General features: G+C 36.2%; 1 protein-coding gene across 4 annotated transcripts in view; it reads right to left on the reverse strand.

Annotated features, from left to right (window-relative positions):
* The window catches only part of PKIA (cAMP-dependent protein kinase inhibitor alpha), a 95,782-nt gene extending 74,064 nt beyond the window's left edge, over nt 1-21,718 (reverse strand). For 3 of the 4 annotated variants that reach the window (XM_082363664.1, XM_082363663.1, XM_082363662.1), the window contains exon 1: nt 21,563-21,718. The gene's annotated coding sequence lies outside the window, so the exon portion shown is untranslated. The remainder of the gene's footprint in view (nt 1-21,562) is intronic. The other variant, XM_082363661.1, reaches the window with a different exon arrangement.
* Between the last annotated feature and the right edge of the window lie 262 nt (nt 21,719-21,980).

The following is a 21,980-nucleotide window of genomic DNA, read 5'->3' on the forward strand; positions in this document are numbered from 1 at the left end:
TTAAATAAAACAAAGTTCAACTGAAGTGACTATATATCATCAGTCTTGTAAAACTCCTTGTGTTAGATTTCTTCTATCCCCAAAATGCCAACCATGCATATTAAACTGACTCTTGTTTTTTGCGTATGATTTCTGTACATCTTTCCTATTTGAATTTTAATGTTAAGTACCCTTTCTTAGAGTGTGGATTGTAACCACTCTGTTTAACACTCTATCACCAGTACCTAGAACAGTGCCTGCCACATAAGAAACACTTAATAAAATTTCGAAATTATCTTGATTAAAATCCATACTCATCCTAGCTTTAAGCACATGAAGACAGAAATAGGTTCCAACTGCATAAGAACACGTGAATAATCCAGAGTAAATGTTAACTATAAGTACAAATTATCTGTTGATTAAAATACAGAACATGTCTGAGATTTGGAATTACTTCCTAATAACCCTGAGTCAGAGCTGTGGTAAAGGCTTACTGGGGGCATGTTACCATTTTCTGAGTACATACTCAGAAAAGGAAGAAGTTGATGAGAGAGCATGCAAGATTTTCCAGGCTCAAAATGGAACTTGACTCATCTGCATGGAAACATCCAGCGAAACACAGAAGGGCTCACTCTTCTGCTGAATTAAGCTCACCCCCGTGAATGGAATGGAACAGAAACAAGAGACTGAGGTCTAGGTTTTGAGGATCTTCACTCCACTTACATGCTTTCACAGGACCAGGCAACGCACAAGAAGAAATGTGGGAACTGTTGCTGTGTACCTCTAAACAAACACAGTCACCCTATGTAATAGAATGTGTCATATATCTGACCAATCAGAATAATTCCTCCTTTCTTGGTGGAGTAGCTCTGATAGAAATGGACAGAGCTGGGCTCGGGGTGGGAAGGGGGTGGTTTCCTTCTGTTACAGGCTCTAAACTTTCTTCAATTTTCCTATGATTTTAGCCTAACTAAAAGTTATGGACTTTTGAAAAAGAGTAGGTACTAAAATTAAATAAGCTGAGAGTGTTGAAGGTGAAAAAAATGATACCAAATTTAAGAAAATGTAGAATTATTACTATGAGAATTACCAGAACTGTGTTTGTTCCAAATATGAGCCTGCTATAGCATTTTAATTATGAACAGAATTAAACAGAAATTCACTTGCTGTCTCCATCTGATAATATTACCAGAGACTTCCCTTAAGGAAATTTAAAGTTATTTTTTCTATGTAAATCTCTGCAAGTCCTTAATTTCAACCTTATTATAAGAAATAACACACAGTATCAATAAGCTGGCAGAATTTTGACAATTCTCCTGCCTCCCTCCATTCCACCTTCTTTTCCTCTTTCCCTCCGTCCCTTTCCCTCCTCTTGCCTCAATCCCTTTCTTCCCACAAAGCAAGTAAATGGGTATATAGCAAATAGTAGGGATCACACCCTTTCATTACAGGGGTTGGGAATGTGGACTGTCACAAAAACAGACTTGATTTTAAATACTGTATCTGCGCCTTACTAGCTGTGTGACCATGAATCATTTAATCATTCTGTGCCTCAGTTTGTCCATCTGTAAAATAGGTGATAAGAGTACCTACCTCTTAGGATTGTTGTGAGGGGGGATTCCAATTGGTTTTAAAACAGTATTTAGCACAGAGGAAGCATAATAATTATTATTTTCCACTTCTCTGAATATATAAAACATTTAGTATTGGGATTCATAGTCTCAAAGTCTAACACTCACTGATGTGAATATCTGATTAGCTAAATGGAGAAAAAAATTGTTATAGTAATTATTTCTTTAGTTTCTCGTTTTGTTTTTTTAACTGAAAACCAGAATCACAATTTCTTGGCATTATCTGTTATCAATGAACAGTATAAGACTATAATATTATTTTTGACAAGGCACTGAATATTTGAAATGAAGAAAACTAAGAAATAGTAGTAAATAAAACTTTTCTTTTACTACTCCCAAGTGAAAGATGAAATTAATGGTGATATATTATGTGAAAACTCTGGAGAAGTCATACGGAAAGGACCTTAAGTGCTTGAGGCACACTTGAAATTCAAATGACAGTAAATGACTAATTCTTAAATCAAGAACCCTTCACTAAAATTAAAAACACAAATGCTTTCTTTTTCTTGATTTCTTGTAGGAAGTGAAAGAGTACTCGGTAGGTGTCAGACTATTTTAAAAAGCAGGTTATAGAGATGATATTTCAGGAGCATAAAAATACTAAGGCAGATCTCATAAATGATTGGTATATTATTTAATTCAGGTTAGCATCAGAATTGTCAATGTTTGTTTATTAAGCAATGCAGTCCTTTAGGTAGGAAACATGGTTCTTTGGAGAAGTTGATAGACACAAGATACACAAACTGGAATATGGTGAAAAAAGACAGTATAGATTTTTTTTAAATTAAACCTAGGAATTATTTAACATGGCCATTTCTTTGGGTTGAAGAAAGAACTTCATATAGATTTTCCTGGTTCAGGCTCCAGTGAGGTCTATAGGCAGATTTGTAACTAGAGCAAGATTCAGACCTATTTCCATTTTTGTGCTTACCTCTTAAATATGTCCAGTTCCTACAGCATAGAGGAAAGCACTAGATTGGCCATGGCATGAAACAGGTTAGAATTCTGGCCCTGCCACTTAATAACTGTGCACGGCTTAAATGGGCAATTTGCTAAAATTCATGAATTTCAATTCCCACCCTCCAACTCCCCACCCTGGGCAAAATGAGTATAATCCTTTTTCTACCAACTCTAGAGAGTTAGGATGGTCTGCAGAGAAAATGTATATAAAAATGCTTTGAAAATTATTTAATGCTTTAAAAATATTATTTATCATTATTATTTCAAGATGAAGGAAAACTCCCCCTCCTCTAATATATTCAGTTTTTTATGGCCAGCTAGATCTTCCAGAAAGCTACATAAAAACTGAACATTTTAACAACACTCGGCAATGTTTAGATGTTAAAAAAAAATTATCCAAACTGGCACATTTCTTCTTAAACAGTTCTAAAAGTAATATATACACATTGCAATGAATTTGGAAATACAGAATGAGAACAGGAGGAAGTAAAGGTCACCCTGACTCTCTTATTTCTTGAGTTAACCATTGTTAAATAATTTTGAAATTTTCTTTGGGTCTTTTTTCTCTATGTGTGTGATATTCAAAACCAAGTTGTGAATATGCTGTATTTATTATTTAACATTCTTCTCTTCTCACTGGACATTTTACAAAAAACAATTTTAATTTGTTAGTTTCTGTATTGTTTCCGATTCTATGCATCGTAAAATACTTAATAGTGAAGGTTACCTATGAGCTATATGTAAAAAAAAGTTCAGCATATATAACCTAAATAAATATATTAGAAATTCATATGCTTTAAAGCAGTGATCCCCAACTGTTTTGGAACTAGGGACCGGTTTCATGGAAGACAATTTTTCCACCAACAGGGTGGGCGGGTGGGGACCCCTGCTTTAAAGGATATCCCTATGTTTTTATGTTGACCATTTCAAAAGTTTCATAGACAATTCCAATATTTATATTTAATTAAAGACCATGAAACTTTTTTTAGTATTTTTAAATAAAAGATAGTTAAAGATTACTTCATTTAAAAGCTGATAACAAACCTCTAGAACACTTCCTTCTACTTAAGTGAGGTGTTAGATAAAAAACGCACTATAGAAATATAGATTATACCTGAGTTTAAATAAAAATCTGAATAAATACTATAGAATTGTTATCTCCCCTTTATTCTGTTAATAATTGGTAATAGGAATATTATGGAGAATGATTGAAGCTAAATAGTCATATGTCAATTACCAAGATCACATTTGTGTGGTACAATGAATTTGCAAAGGTAGACTATCAAATATATTTTATTTTCAAAGGTGGTCTGCCAACCGGCAAGTCATTTCATAAGTTATGCTCTAAAATATATCATTTACTGATACCCAAGAGACATCTCGGTATGTCATTAATAGTGCAGAAACTCTAAGCCAGGGATATATTTGTCCTTATGATTAATTTGAGACAGCAGCTAATAAAAACCAGAATAATAACACTAATAACCTTCAAATGAATTTTGACCCTAAGCTATAGCAATTTCAACAGAAGTTAGTATATTTACATACCAAATTAAAATTCCTAAACTAGTATTACAATTGATGCAGTGTTTTTATGAAATACTACCTGTATAATACTTCATTAAAATAATAAAATGAGAACAATATAGAAATGTCATAAATATTTGTGTCCTAAAAAGGATTTAGAGGGAATTTCTGGTAGTATAAATTAATACATGATTAATCTTATTACTTTTATTTATAAAGCATCCAAACATATACACATCTGTAATCTTATATGTCTTTACCATCAAGAGAAATATATTCCAGAATTAATTTTAAAAACACTGCTTTTACTGTGCTTATGTTTTCTAGTTGAGAAGTCTGGACTTTAAGCATTTTTAAATTATAGAACTAATCAGATAGAAAGCAGGAGGAAACCAACAATACAACTGATGGCATTTGTTAATATAAACCTTTGTGTAAAAATGTTATGAAACTAAGAATGGAAGAAAAATAGAATTATTAATCAACAGATGGCTATTTTTAAAAATCTAGTTAATAGTATACTACCTGGGTTATTCTCTTACTTGAAAAAATTACAGTATATTAGGTTGTCCTAATTTGGAACTATGTAACTGCCACTCTCATGTTTCTAGTTTTACTAGAAGAGTGCATTTTTTAGGTATAAGCGTAAGAAAAAAACAAAAACCAAAACTGGAAAGTTCCATAGTGCAGTTTCGTTCCTCCCTTTCTCCAACAGAAAAAATAAGAAATACTGTACCTAACCAACAGATCTGATGATTCCAAAAGGGGCAAGTCTCTATTCTGAAACACTATTCAAGTCAGAACATTCCAAATTAGGATTTTGTGAGACACTGGAAAATTATGGCATGAAATATAGAAGAATATTTCTAATGCACTGTAAAATGTATTCCTCAAAGCAAAAGAGCTAATGGAAGGCCAGAGCACTTAATGGATAAAATATAATCAAATGAAACAGAAGCATGTTCCAAGCTGAAAGGCAGCAATATCACTATTCTCACATAATTGGATAGTAGTTATAACCCAGTAAGATCAGGTTTAAAAACATTTAAATATATATAAATACACATATGTATAAATAACATATATAGCGCCTGAAGTAAATACATATTCGTATTCATATATTAAAGAATCACTTTGAAATTTTAAAAATATTTTTTTAACTATTGAAAAATAAACAGCTCGTGAAAAAAATACGTTTTCTTTGCAAAACTTGACTCTGGAAAAAAAGATTCTTCAAATGCTTCTCCAAGAACTTGTCTGTTTATTTTAAATATAATCAAATAAAAAAATAAAAATTAAAAATAAATAAATATAATCAAATATTTGAAATAGAAGGCAAATGTTCATGAAAACAGATATATATACATGCATATATATGCATGTATATATTTACACACATAATTGGTTAAATATAATTAATATATATAATACACATAAAATACAGATCTTCCTTAACTTACTATGGCATTGCATCCTGATAAACCCATCATCAACTGAAAATATCATAAATTGTAAATGCTTATACTACACCCAATCTACCGACCGTCATAGTTTAGCCTAGCCTAACTTAAATGTGCTCAGAACACTCACATTAGCCTAAAGTTGGGCAAAATCATCTAACACAAAGCCTATTTTATAATAATCTGTTGAATATCTCATTTGTTTTATTGAATACTGTACTGAAAGTGAAAAACTGAACGGTTGTAAGTGTGTCCGTTGTGATCGGGTGGCTGACTGGGAGGAGTGGCTTGCTGCTGCTGCCCAGCATCACAAGAGAGCATCATGCTGCATATCAGTAGCCTGGGAAAAGTACAGTTTCTACTATAAATTCAAAGTATACTTTGAAAAAATTCAAAGTATAGTTTCTACTAAACGAGTATCACTTTCGCACCATGGTAAAGTTGAAAAATCGTTAAGTCGAACCATTGTAAGTCGGAGAATGTCTGTAAATAAGTTTTTGTATAATATATGTGTATACGTGTATGCACATGTATATTTAAAACAGGAATTTACACTGTTTGCTACATCTCATCTTAGAAGCAGACTATGCCCAAAATCTATGCCTCAAGCCTCTGGTGAATAGCTAATGAATTCAGTATTCAAACAGGGATTTAAAAAATTGATTTGGAAATTCAGGACAAACTTACTACTGAAAACGTTTTACACTTTTTACTTAAAAGAACATAGTTAGGTACACATGATTAGACTCTACCAACTGAAATAAATTATTGCCGATTTGGCTAGAGTTGTTGATCACCACAAAATTCTCTCTTGTGGACAACTATGGCTTACATATTAAATGGAAGGCTTTAGGCAGTTTTTGTACTTGTTTCCTTAAACCTAAATGGTCCACATAATGATAAAAAGTCAAATAAGAAAAAAATGTAAAATTATGTGCTTTTTAAGGCCAACAAAATTGTTATCATACTAAAGCTTGTCTGTGTACTAACAGTGCAGTTTTTATAGGCAGGTGTTTCTGGTACTAAAGTTTTCACGTTAATTGAGGCTCTATTTTTGATTTCAGTTTAAAGGTGTTGCTAGTGATTGAATCTACTCAGTAGCGCACATTTATGAATAAGACTCTGAATATTAAAATTCTTACATGTACTCTCTAAATTCATTGAGATTCAGTAAAATAGAAAGATATCATATACCAAGAAGATTCCTTTGTATATGATGTACAATGGAGTAACAGATTAATTTTCCTTTTTGGACAACTTAATGATATTGATTAACATTAAAAAACTTCAACAGTTACATATTAAAAAAAAAAAAAGATTGGGGTACAAGGCAGATAATTAGTATTATTACCTTTAAAGGCTTTTGTTAGAGGAAGTGAATGTTAACAACCCTTTATAAATTAAAGTTGCCCTCTCCCAGGAACTTCAACACTGTATCAGAAAAAAATAAAATTGTCAGCTATTGCTTTTAAGAAAGGGAACAATTCCCATTTTCTATAACATTACTTCTGAAGTCAACACCCTTATTCAACAACCTTGATATCATTTCTGATAATGAGTCAGTGAAAAGACTGATTAGACAAATGGTAAAATTCAGAAAGAAAATAAGATACAGAAAGAAATTCAGAAAGAAAATAAGATGCCAACTGAGTTTTCCCAGGTCATCCAATCACCTCCTTGCAGAGTTAAAAATAGAAGCTAAGTCTAATTCCCACAGCTACTGCCAGATCAGAGCCTGACAAGTTTGCATTGTGGTAGCTTCAACCTCTCCTGCTACTGGGGTTACCTGCATTGAGACATCTTCCTATGAGGTTCAGTCATTTCAAGGTTTGGTTTAAAATGGAGAGGGGTAGGAAAAGGTTCATAATTTTAGGGAAAATCTGTGGTAATGAGATCTCATTGTAAACTGCTCACGAGAATTAGAAAGATAAAAATTGGAAATATTTACTAACCCTTACTATGTTTCAAACACTGCAATAAGTTCCCTTTTATGTTATGTTCTTTAATCTTCACAACAACCCTGTGATTTTCCTGTTTTAAATATCCAGAAACAAATCACAGTGGTTAACTAACTTACCCTAAGTCATAGAGATAGAAAACAATAGAGGTAGGATTCAAACTAGGTGAGGTTCAAAGTTCAAATTCACTTCCTGAAAAACATGATTAGAACATAAATGGTAGCCAAAACTCTCTAAAATAAATTTAAAAATTAAAAGAAAGAGAGAAAGGAGGGGAGGAGGGCCTAGTGATCAGCATACCTTAAAAATAATGTTTAGAACTTTTTGACTGATCTTAAAAATGACCAAAAGCTAGCTGCCTGAGAGCTCTAAGAATAAAATTATTAACAAACTAAACAAAAATCATTGAATTTTATACTCACTCACTTTGAGATCAACCCAGTTGCTTTCCTTTCATAACACTGTAGTGCCATTTTATTTCATTTTCTATTATATTTATTTATTTTAAATATATTTATTTATTTATTTATTTGGGCTACATTGGGTCTTCGTTGCTGTGCGCAGGCTTTTTCCAGTTGCGGCGAGCGGGGGCTACTCTTTGTTGTAGTGCGTAGGCTTCTTATTGCGGTGGCTTCTTTTGTTGCAGAGCACAGGCTCTAGGCGCGCGGGGTTCAGTAGTTGTGGCTCGTAGGCTCTAGGGTGCGGGCTTGGTCGTTGTGGCGCACGGGCTTAGTTGCTCTGCAGTATGTGGGATCTTCCTGGACCAGGGCTTGAACCCGTGTCCCCTGCATTGGCAGGCTGATTCTTAACCACTGCGCCACCAGGGAAGCCCTCTATTATATTTATTAAGGGATAATTTAAAGACAAGTATTTTGCCTAACAGGTTAATGATTTTTTTTTTTTTCTTCTAAACGATAACCAAGATGCCAATACTCCTCCCCTTTTTCAGTGGACTAATTAGTGTCAGATCATTTTAGTGTCATATTTAATTTTTGTGGTGAAAGAGTGATTTCACAAACCCTGTGAAGATGTTACACATCCACTATAACATGCATGCAGGTGGAAAACATTTTCAATTGATGTAGAGTTTGCTTTCTCTATGACTGTATTCTTCACAATCAATGAGATAGAAAAAAACATGGAGAAAAGAGAACTGTTGACTAATATTTTCTTATTAAAATCTGTATCTTGGACTTCCCTGGTGGCGCAGTGGTTAAGAATCCGCCTGCCAATGCAGGGGACACGGGTTCGAACCCTGGTCTGGGAAGATCCCACATGCCGCAAAGCAACTAAGCCCATGTGCCACAACTACTGAGCCTGTGCTCTAGAGCCCGTGAGCCACAATTACTGAGCCCTTGCACCACAACTACTGAAGCCGGCGTGCCCTAGAGACCATGCTCTGCAACAAGAGAAGCCACCGCAATGAGAAGCCCATGTGCCACAACGAAGAGTAGCCCCTGCTCCCCGCAACTAGACAAAGCCCATGCACAGCAACGAAGACCCGACGCCACCAGAAATAAATAAATAAATAAATAACTTAAATAAATAAAATCTGTATCTTGCATTTTGAATTTTCTAAAAGTCCAAATCCATTGTGGTTGAAAAAAGAAGAGTAATGTCATATGTTTTCTTGTCCTGGGTAAATGGACTGTGCTTGGTTGAATGTCTTGAACTGCTCAAACTTTAAGGTCCATCACCTCTAATTTCCACCTTGCCAAAACCTCAGACAAGAAACAGGAGAAAGGGTAGTGCCATCCATAATTCATTCCCACCACACCTACAAAAATAATCATAAGGAACTTGTGTAGAATACCAATTCTTTTGTATTAGGAAGGCAGTTTTCAAAATTAAATGGTATTTGTTCATTTGGTTGTTTAATAAATATCTTGCAAATGCCTATAATAAAGCCAAATACCAAAATGACCATTTAAGTTGCAGAAATTTTTACATTCTTGATATTTTACTATTTTAAAGTAACAGTTTACATTTGAGTGCTTACCATAATATATAATACCAATAAGCTCCCTAGAAATCTAAACATTTATAAAATACACCAAATGCTACTGTCTCATGCCTTGCTTTGCAATCCTGGATTGCTTTCTAATATGGAGATGATGTAAGAAATATAATCTAGATATCTCTTCTATGGGATCACCAGCCATGTCTCAACTAACTTTTATCAGTGGAGACTCTCAGTACATACATATTTATTTATTATAAAACTCTTCGGTACTGATCATTAGGTAATTCTGGTAAATGTGGGCGTGTAATAATAGTTAAGAATATCATCCCCATTTCATTTCAGCTTGATCCACTGCAGGAAAGCACAAATTAGATGAAAGCTATTTCCCCAAGAACAACTCACTTCCTTGAGAGGAGAGATAAACTTGGATGAACAATGCTTTGTCACAATTTATTTTTGAGGGTAGTGGTTTAAAAAAAGTGCTAATGTAATCTTTTCATAATGAATCCTTTTAAAAATGCATTAATTCTCCAGTGAATATAGCTTATAATTAGAAACCTATACATATAATTTTACTTTTCTAAATTTTTACATATGACCGTATATAACAAATATTGAAATCTGAAAATCTTCGTAATCTTTAAAATTTGATGGCCTTTAAATCTGAATCTGGATTTGGTGAGTCTGACGGATTATTCTTAGTGACTCTATTGGGTACCACCAGTTCAGTTCAACATTATTTCTGCAAGTCTCAGAAGCATTAAGTTTTGTGAATGGATAGAGGGTATTAGCATCCTGGTTGTTTTTCACTACATTGCGATTACCAGAGAACCTGAGTGTGAAAGATCATGGAGAGGAGTGTAAGAAATGGCACTAAAGGTATCACTGACTTCTCGCTATTTACTCAGATTCTGCAGTATACAACAGAAGGAACAAAGCAGGTTGTGTTGCTGCTACTGTTGCAATGACCAAGGATCCTCAGTCTCATAGCCATTGCAGTCCATTGTTTAAGATGTGAGCTTGTTGTTGCTTATTCAGGCAAAAGTCAGAATGCTTATTTGTTTTATGTCTGTTTTTTAATGAGGGTTTGATCAGACAGCAATAAAGACAAAAGTAAATAGGAGAAATGTTTATTAATAGGTCCCTCCATACCTATCAACCAAAGAAAAGGCATACCTTAAAATATTGTTGTGAAATGTCTAGGGTGTGTCTGTCTGTGTTCTTGCAACCCTTCACCTTTAAGTAGCTTTTCAAAAATATGTTATAAACATGTTGCTTCATCCTTGCCCTTTTAGCCTGTTAATGTCTAATTTAAGTAAAGCAGGATGCAATCCCCAGCAAGTTATCTGTTTCTCCTTTCTTGGACAATGCAAATCAAAACAGTCTTCTTCTAAGGAGGGTAGTGAAAAGTTTTGCCAATTGTGTTCATACTTCAGCTATTCCAGCAGTCTTTAGTTTAGCTTAAATGAGACACTCTCATCTTTGGGCTTTAATTATTCTGTTTCAAAATAAATTGTAAAAGATACCCTAAAGAGAAACTAAGAAAAAAAACCAACAAAATAAAAGATTTACCATAATGCAGGTACATAAATATGAACTAAAAATAGTTTTAGATTAAAAATTAATATTTTTTATTTTAAAAATTAATCTAATTAAAATTTCAGATTAGGCTGGATAGAAATGATCCATTGCTGAAGCTTAAAAAAAACTAGCTATAAATGTTACTAGTTTTCTACACTGTTGTTACAAGACTTGACTGACATCCGTGATGTACTCTGTAATATTTTTGAAATGATGAAATATGTGATCCAGAGACTTGAAATATTTCAATACTTGTGTATAGGAATTTTCTTCCATGAACTAGAAATGAAAAAAGTGAGAATGTTTCCTTGCTCAAATCACGTTAAATGGATTCCCTTATATTACTTGCATTCATTTTTAAGATAGTCATAAATGGTAACGTAAAATACAGGAATACTATCTGTTGAAGAAGTTTATGGTTTTTAATAGTCAATGTATGTATTCAAATTATAAGTATTTCTGCATAATCTCTGACCCAACAATACCATTCCATGCCACTCCAAGAATTCTTCCATCAAAAGTAAAAGCTCCAGCACATAAAGACATGAACCTCTATGTCCATTACCACATTTCTTGAAATCATAAAACTGTTTGGAACTTAATAAATGTTTATCAATGGGTTTTGACTGAATGAAATTGTGGCTCACTCATAGTATACGTTATTGGGCATCTACTAAAGGTAATATGGTAGTGATATATGCTAGATATCATTAATATAATAGAAACACAATGTACTAAAAGTGTTTTGCAACTAAAAATCACTATACATTGTATGGCTTTAAAAAGGAATGAAATGCTGATACATGCTATAACATGGATGCACTTTGAAAACATTATGTTAAGTGAAAGAAGCCAGACACAAAAGGACAAATATTGTATGATTCCACTTATATGAGGTAGTTAGAATAGGCAAATTATAAACCCAGAAAATAGAATAGAGTTAACCAGAGGCTGAGGGGAGGGGAGAAATAAGAGGTTATTGTTTAGTGAGTACAGTTTCTGTTTGGGATAATAAGAAAGATCTTAAAATGGATAATGGTAATGGTTGCTCAACATTGTGAATGTACTTAATACCAATAAATGATACACTTAAAAATGGTTAAAATGGTAAATTTTACGTTATAGGACATTTTACCAAAATAAAAAATAAAAGTATACTATAAAATAAAGTAAAAATTTACCTCATACTAGGCGTATTATGAAGTTTGCATAAAATTGCACTTATTTTAGGAGCTTATATGGTTATTATCATATTTGGGGACATGTAAAGAAAGCAACAGCTTAAGTAGTCCTCTTGAGTTCTTTCTCTCCATCTTTCCAACCCGGTTTTTTCTAGATTAATGGTTTTGTCACACCTCTCTTTGAATACTAGCATCAGTAAGAATGCTAGCTAGTACTGGTTTCCTTAAGTATCAGCTAAAAATTTTAATGTATTTTTATGCTGGTAACTGTTTTAGAACTGGGAGGGATGTCATTGTTTTCTTAACTTGGCAAAAGCAAATATATTACTGTAGACAGCATTATTAGAAAGAAATAGTAACTTTGAAGTAGACATATGTCCATCCTAAGAAAACTGAATATATTTCAAAGTAGACCACACCACTCAACTGCTGGCAATGTTCTTCTACATACTTGGCAGTATAGTACTCTAAGTCTGAGAACTGTTTCTTTTTTGTAAAAATGGTTTTGATTGGAATACCCTGAATAAATCATTTGGAATGTGTAACGTTTAGAGCTCCTTCTGGGATTCCTTTTCCATGAATCAAGGTTCTTTGACTCACTATTCTCCTTGGCACTTGCTTCCTAGTCATCTCAGCTGCCTTTGTGCCAGTGCTAATGAAGAGCTCCCATTTTAGGTCCTAAAGCAGGGAGAACAATAAAAGGAGAACCTCATTTCAAGTACCAGAAATGTCTGGGCTATAAAGGACACACATATTGTCAAAGTAAGCCCAGAGTGGGGTGACATCACCAAGGTTGTTCCTGGCTCCGCCCCCGACCCCCCCTCCAGGAGGAACAACTAACAATTATTTGGAAACAGGACACTATTTGAGAGAATCCTAGAACATGGAGGTGAGGCTGAAGCACCCCCGTGCACCACAGAGACCAAGACAGACTACATTAGAAGGGTGAGAGAAGCAGCTAAACGTTGACCTCATTGCCCCTCCCCCAGGCCAGTGGAGCACCATGGGTGAGGTCTCCCCTGAACTTCTGGTTCCTCCAGTAGGAGAAGAGAACTGGGGGACAGCAAGCACCACCACTAGCATTGCGGTTGCTTTGTGGGAGCCAATGCTCTAATCTGCTCTACTGGGATTGCAGGGGAATCTGCAGGGTTTGACCACTGAAAGTTGGACTGTGATGAAGGGGGAAGGGGCATGCAACAGCCAGCACATGGATTATGACAGATGGAATTCATACCTGCAGTGCCCAAGTAGTGATCACAACTGGCATATTTGCTTATCTACAGATCCAGGTTGGCGGGGCACTACAACCAGGGAACTCAGCAGGGTACAGATCCACCCGATATGCATCTGGCCCTTGAGCCTGGTTTGCCCATACCCAGGGAAAGAGCAGAGTCACAGCTCACCCACTGTGGAGAGTGTCTTCTGGCCATCTGACCAAAAGGGCTGGCAATAAATCCTGGAAGCTATTTGGCCCAGTTGTGCTCCAGCCAAGAGGCAGGCAGCCAGAGCTCATTACCCCCAAAGCAGAGCCAGTACCAGGTGTGGAGGGATCCTGTACTATGTACAGGCAGGGAGATTAATTCATATCCAAGGCTGAGAGTAGCTCCAGCTCCTCCCAACTGGGGAGGCTGTTTGAGAAATTAAGAGTAGCCTGGAGTGGCCCCTCCTCATTCCACCCAGGCAAAGGAACTGGGACTAGCCCCATCCCATCTGCTGTGGAGAGTGTCTTCCTGGCCCATCTGACTAGAAGGATTGGTGACAACTCCTAGAAACTGTGTGGCCCAGCAGTGCTCAAGCCTAGAGAAGGGTAGGCAGAGCTGATAGTCTGCAAAGCAAAGCCAGTGGCCTTGTTCAGCCACAGAACTTGGGGTGTGGATCAGCTTGAGTTAAGACAACAAGAGCTTTACTGGCTTTAGAGCTGCTTCTCCTGCTGCACCCAGGCAGGAAATCTAATTTATAGCCCTACTCATCACTGAATACAGCCTTCAGCATGTCCAACTGGGGAACCTAACCAGAGAACATGGGAAGCTGTACAGCCCATTAAACAGCCCTAGATACAGTGGCACTTGAACAGAGAGCACAGCCTGTGGCCTCCCCCATCTGCAGGGCAAAACTAATGTCCTCACCTGACCAGGGAATTAAGTGCACACTCTGGCATGATTTGGGTTCCCAAACAATGAACTATACAGGCTCTGGGCCCTGTCCTGATTCTCTGCCAGGAAACTAATTCATAGCCCCATCTACTACTACTATTGAATATAATACCCAGTAAAGTCTGGAGGAAGAGCCCAATTACTCAAATATGCAGATACCAATGTAAGGAATCAAGGATGACAAAAATTAGGCAAATATGACACCACCAAAGGAAAGTAATAAAACTCCAATAACTGACCTTAAAAAAATGAAGATCTATGAACTGTCAAGGAATTCAGAATAATCCTCCTAAGGAAGTTTAGTGAACTACAAGAAAGCACAGACAACTAAGTGAAATTAGGAAAACAATGCATGAACAAGACAAGAAGTTTGACAAGGAAATAGCAACATCAAGAAAACAGGAACACTAGATTTTAAAAATACAATAACTGAACTGAAGAATTCAACAGAAAGTTTCAAAGGTAGATTTGACCATGCAGAAGAAAGAATCAGCCAACTGGAGGATAGGACATTAGAAATTACCCAGTGAAAGGAACAAAAAGGAAAAGAATAAAAAAGAGTGAAGAAAGCCTATGGAAATTATGGGACACAATAAAGTAAACAATGTTCATGTTATGGGAATTCCAGAAGAAGAAAAGAGAGAGAGAAAGGGGAAAAAAGTATATTTAAAGCAATAATGGATGAAACCTTCCCAAACCTGGGATGAGAAATGGACATCCAGATCCATGAAGCCCAAACGACCCTAAATATGTTGAACTCAAATAGGGCTACACTGAGACACATTGCAATTAAATCATCAAAAGTCAAAAACAAAGAAAGAATTTTAACACCAGCAAGAAATCTTTTCTCTCTTTGAGAAGTTACATACAAGGGAACCCTGGGATAATTGGATATTCACATGTAAAAGAATGAAATTGGACCAATATCTTATACCACTCACAAAATTAACTTGAATTGGATTAAAGACTCAAATGTAAGACCTGAAACTATGCAACTGCCTGCCAGAAGAAAACATAGGAATAAAGCTCATTACATGGGTTTGGTAATGACTTTTTGGATATGACACTGAAAACACAAATGACAAAATAAAAAATAAAATGGAACTACATCAAACTAAAAAGCTTCTGCACAGCAAAGAAAAGTAAAAACAAAAACAAAAACAAATCAACAAAGTGATTGAAAAGACAACCTATAGAATGGGAAAAAAATATTTGTAAACCATATATCTGATAAGGGTTAATATCCAAAATAAATTAAAAATTCATACAAATCAATAGCAAAAAAAAAAAAAAAAATTACCCAATTAAAAAATGAGCAAAGGATCTGAATAGACATTTCTCCAAAGAAGACACACAAAAAGCCAACAGGTACATGAAAAGATGCTCAATACCACTAGTCATTAGGGAAATGCACATTAAAACCACAGTGAGATATTACCTCACACCTGTTAGAACAGTCATCCTCAAAAAGTCAAGAGGTAACAAATGCTGGTGAGGATGTGGAGAAAAGGGAACCCTTGTGCTGTTGGTGGGTTTGTAAATTGGTAAAGCCAGTATGGAAAACAGTATGGAGGATCCTCAAAAATTAAGACTAGAACTACATATATCTAGCAACTCCACTTCTGGGAATATATCCAAAGAAAATGAAAACACTAACTCAAAAACATATCTGCACCCCCATGTTCATAGCAGCATTATTTATAATAGCCAAGACATGGAAACAACCTAAGTGCCCATTGATGGGCAAATGGGTAAAGAGGTTGTTTTATATATAGATAGATATATACACATCATATGTATACACACACACACACACACACACTGAAATATTATTCATCTATAAGAAAACAAAGAAATCCTACCATTTGAGACAACAGAAATGGACCTTGAAGGCTTTATGCTAAGTTAAATAAGTCAGAGAAAGAAAAACACTATATGATCTCACTTATATGTGGAACCTAAAAAAAAAAAAAAAAAAAAAAATCATAGAAAAAGAGATCAGACCTGTGGTTACAGGAGACAGAGGGTCAGGGGAGGGGAAATTGGAGGAAGATGGTCAAAGGTACAAGCTTCCAATTGTAAGATAAATACATACTATGGACATAATGTACAACATGATGACTATAACTAACACTGACGTGTGATATATAGGAAAATCGCTACGAATAAATTCTAAGCATTCTCATCACAAAAAAGTATTATTTGATCTCATTTATATAAATTTGTATGTTTGTGTGAGAGAGGACAGAATACAAAAATGCAAAAAGAAAAGTTGTAAAGTACGAAGCTGCTTAGGTTTATATCTCAATCTATAACAGATAACAATTTGTTTAATTTTAACAGGTACAAAAATAAATATTAAGCATAGAACAAGCAAACAAAAAAGTGAGCCCAGAGTAGATGTCCTTAAAGCATTTGCAAAGGAGGGCTTTATTAGGTCCGTAAACACCTGCAATTATAGGCAAAATTCTCTGTGTGTGTGTTGTGTATGTACTTGGGGAGTGGATGCATAGCCTTTATTGAATTATTAAAGGGGATGTTAAGACACAAAAGTTTAAAAAGCACTGGAAAGCCTGATCACAAAACAATTTTAAACTACTCTGATTATGTTTTTATAGTTTTCCTTCACTCATTAACACTTCAAAGAATAGCATGTTAATGTGGAAAGAATCTCTGCCATTTAGGTAACATCTCTGAGTCTCAGTGTAAAATTAGCATATAGTAGAAGGATGAAATTATATACCATAGATGAAAGTACCTAGCAGAGTGCTTTAAAACTAGTACTTATTTATGCAAGACACCTTCCCCTGCTTACTTGTTTTCAATAGAATGAAAGCATACTGAAAGCTGGTACAACGTCTTCTTTAAAGTTTTGTTTTGTAATGCTTACTATGCTTTTTGATATGGATGAGCCAATATCCATTTAAGGGCATGTAAGCTCCCAATAACTTTTGTTGAATATAACTATTTGAATGTACTTTCACTATATTATTATAAAGGGACTTTAAACTAAAATGTACTTGCACACATTATTTAGAGCCTAACTTGGATATTAGAGTAGGTGGATATATACCCCTGGAAAATAATAACTAATTTCTTCGCTAAAATCAAATTGCTGAACATCTACTTTGCATATACATAGCTAGGCACTGTATTATGAGTTGCAGGTAATAAAAAGTTGTTAGTCAAAGACTCTGCTCTCTAGGGTTACTTTAGAACAGCAAATCATGTTCAAACTAAAGGATAGACCAAAATAGAAAGTGCCATAGGAATTTAGACAAGGGAGAAACACATCTGAAATGAGAAGGAAGGTGGGTATGGGGAAGGGTTCATGGAAGAGGCAGTGTATGGTGTTAGCAAGGTTTCAACGTGTAGTAGGGTGAGTGAAAGGAACAAATGAAGACATACAGTCGTGATATCATGCGGCAGAAACTAGAAATAAATATCACTTGTTCTAGGCGGGTCATGAGGTAATTTAAGGGGATTAGTGAGAAACTAGATACAGAGATATCTCTTTATATATTACTTATTAATAATACTTTTATAAAGGAATCAAGTTTTTTTTTTAATTTTATTTATTTATTTATTTATTTATTTATTTATTTATTTATTTATGGCTGTGTTGGGTCTTCGTTTCTGTGCGAGGGCTTTCTCTAGTTGCGGCAAGCGGGGGCCACTCTTCATCGTGGTGCGCGGGCCTCTCACTATTGCGGCCTCTTCCATTGCGGAGCACAGGCTCCAGATGCGCAGGCTCAGTAATTGTGGCTCACGGGCCCAGTTGCTCCGTGGCATGTGGGATCTTCCCAGACCAGCGCTCGAACCCGTGTCCCCTGCATTGGCAGGCAGATTCTCAACCACTGCGCCACCAGGGAAGCCCAATAATACTTTTAAACACAAGTATTTAATTTAAAAAAAGAACAATATAGGGATAGGAGATTAGGAGGTACAAACTATTATTATAAAATGAGCTATAAGGATATATTGCATAGCACAGAAAATATAGCCAATATTTTATAATAACTATAAATGGAGTATAACCTTTAAAAATTGAGTCACTATATTTTACACCTGTAACATATAATATTATATATCAACTATACTTCAATTAAAAATGCTATTTTAGTGAATAAAACACTAAGCAGTAAAATTTTTAAAAAAGAACTTAAAAGAGAACTTAAAAACAAAGACATAAAGAACAGGTTGAAACAGCGCAGAAATCTGGCAATTAAGAGGCCATTGATAACTTTCAAAATAGCACTTTTTCTACCCATTCTCAGTGGAGGTAAAGCCTTATTAATCCTACTATTTCTTTTTCCGTTTTTCAAAATCTCAGGATAAGTCTATTTCAATTGTAGCTAATGGCAGTAATGCAGCACCAGAAAATGCCTTTTGTAAGGAGAGGGCAACTTTGAATCCTAAATCTGTACTCAAGTCTTAAATTACTGATAACACTGACCACCCACCAGACTAAATGTTTTTTTTTACGTGATTGGAAAGCAACAGATTGATTTCAATTCTATCTTCTCAAGTCTACGAAAGAGTTCCTACAGTTCATTTAGCATCTAATAGTGTACATCCTTCTATTTGGTATTCCTCCTCCTTAACACCGGGCAATTAATTTTTCCTTTCTCTGGGAAACGTTTTTAAGAAAGGAAATAGAGTCATAAATCAGTTTCGGTTAGGAAATCATACAACTATTTCTACCTAGGGCTTTGAATTTAGAAACTTTCCTCAGAAATTGTTTAAATATAATGAAGTCCAAATTCTGAAATACCTTAAATTTAATTATCTTAGTTGCACTAAAATAACAAATTATATTTCTATCTTGTTTTCTTTCTTCCCCAAAAGGTTTCTCCAGCCCTAATCCATAACTTAATGCATTCATCTCACCTATAAAATCACTGGCAGGTATGATGCCAGCTTTGGCAGCTCCAGTCCCCTAATCCTGACCCATTTCTTGCCAAAGAATTCAGTTTCTTCAGAAACCAAGTAATAGACATTTCAATTTCTAACCATCATTAGCATATTTTCATGTACTAATACTCAACATAAAAACCTTTTAAAATTACAGAAATTTTTACTGTACTTAAGATCAATTGCACTAAGCTGTATTTCATAAACCTTGGGCTACTTCCTTAAAAATGAATTATTACTTTCATATGTTTTTCACTTATTATTCAGAATCATTATTCATATAATTAAATATTTTACAATTAGGTAAGAAAGGTGGTAAAATAGTTTTGCTATTCTTGTTCTTTGTTCTCTCTTCTAGTTGGTGTGCCTGAGTCAAAATTTTAGAATCTTGAAAATTTAATATTTCAAACCCAAACCACAGTTAAAGATAATAATAACAAGAAGCCAAAAAAATTTCGGTCCAAAGGTTTGCATGGTCCAGGGAACAGTTCTCGGAGTGGGCCATTTGGAGTGGGATTTGCCCACCCCCCTCCACTCCTTCTGCCTCATATACTGAAGATAGAGACAAAGAAACCAACTCAAATCTTTCCAAAGTGTATTTATAAATAGAGAATTTGTAATCAGAAAATCAATAATGATATATAATAGAAGTAACATGATTTTTCAGAACCAGTATCTTGGTCTAAAAGCAATATTTAAAAAAGAAGGTAAGTGGAGGTAAATTATTTTAGCTATAAATTCTGGCCCTCTTTTTCATTGATCTCCTATTTTAATTTGTTAAAATAAAATCCATGGCCTTTTGAGTCAAACTGTCTCTTTAATTTCAGATTTAAAGATAACAAATCTCTTTTTAAATGGAATATTGGCACACAGACACCACACAGTCTGGCTTATTGCAACTGTTCTCTGTTGGTGAAGTGGCACATTTGCAATCCCCACCATAGCCATCTTCACCATTTCACAGAATATCATTCAAATGTACATCCCTAGGTGGGCAACAAGAATGGGCACTTGAGCTCAGCAGCAAGGCGTTTGTGGGGAAATCCTAGGTCAGAACCCCTAAAAGGGGAGACTAACTTGAGGATGCCCAAATAACCTGAGGTTTACCTTGGACACCTCCCCTGGCTTTCTGATTGCCTGTGGGAAAAGCCTCTCTGGAAACTCTTTTGAGGTTATTGGGGGAATCCTAGGACAAACACACTGCTTGCTTTTGCAAGAGGACTTGCCCCATACCCTACCCAGCTGGGTGTCTCAACCTAGCCGGACTAAAAAAGCTTCAAGAAAAACGGGATAGACTGACATTTGCATTTCTACTTCCACCTATTCTTATGCACATGGAGCAAAATATGTAGGTATAGCCCTCTTTCTCACACCCCAACAGATTCTGCTGTCCTCGAAACCCATCTGGTAGCTGCAGTGACTACAATGAAGGGAGTTATCGGAAACCATGTTGGTACTGGGCTTAAAGGATTTTTCATGCCATGCATTTTGGGGAAGGACACAGATAATAGTCCAAACGTGGTATAAGGCAATGCCCTTTCTGGGTCCTTGAAAAATCAGTCATGGAACAGAGGTGGTGAACAGGAGCTGACAAGAGCTGGCTTGTGAATGGGCACAGCAACCCCGGGGGGGGGGGAAAAATCAATGAAATGATTGACGAGAGAAGATGGTAAATGAAGGGAGAAGTGGGGACAAGTGCTGTTCAACCCAAGCTGAACTCCAGGAGGTAAGTTTCTCCTCTAATTTGAGATTCTTTCTAAAGGTTCAGTATTGAAGTGGGTGTTTGACGTTGAAATGTGCAGACCCATTCTGATAACTGGAGAGGGAGAAGACTGAGGAAGGCAAAAGGAGAGGGAAGATTTCCTATTACTTCTCCAGGCTGCTGACAAGAACCTGCTGCTCGCGAACCAGAAATTAACCAAGCGAAGGTTGAAGGAAGCAACGTAAAAGTGCAACTCAAATTATTTTACATTTTGAATCCTCTTCAATATCTAAGCGAGTGTGGCATAGCAATGGTTGATTATTTTAAGATTTCAGAGGCTGACCGCCTTCTTTGTTTGCCCAGTAACACCGCTCCTCCAATAATCTCAAGCACTTGGCTGATTAACATTTCAATTCCAGTTGTTGCTCCTTTTCCCATTGCGGAAGGCGGCAGGGATATTCCCCTTCTTCCCTCTGTATTACAAACCCCATTACTAACCAAGCAGAAAGCACAGCGCAGTGTGGCCGAGGCTAATAATAGCCGGGCTGCTTACCTTCTCCGGAGGGATCGAATCAGTGCATGTCCCCGGCGCCGGCTGCCCCGGGGCCGCAGTGCCGCCGCGCCGGGTCTGTGCGTGGTCAGCTCGGCCGGCCCCCACCCCACCTGCCAGCTGCAGCAGCTGCTCCCGCCGCTGAGCTCCGGCCGCATGAAGTCATCCCCCGCCCCGGGCCGGATCGCCACATTCCGCGCCAGCCGCGGGGGGAGAGGGACCTCTCCCGGCTGCGGGGACCGGCTCCTGGAAACTGCGCTCAACGATCGCTACCCTTCCCGGTGTTAGGGTTATTTTCTAGGAATGCTTTTACAGAAGAAGCGTCGCCGGCTGGTGGACCGAGAGAGAAGAGCCAGAATGGCTTTCTTTGCAGAGCGCCTTTCCTCTGAGCGCTCCCCTGTCACTCCCGCGGCATGGACAG

This window comes from Balaenoptera borealis, assembly GCF_965194805.1.
Source record: "Balaenoptera borealis genome assembly, chromosome: 17".
In the NCBI taxonomy this organism is placed as follows: Eukaryota; Metazoa; Chordata; class Mammalia; order Artiodactyla; family Balaenopteridae; genus Balaenoptera; species Balaenoptera borealis.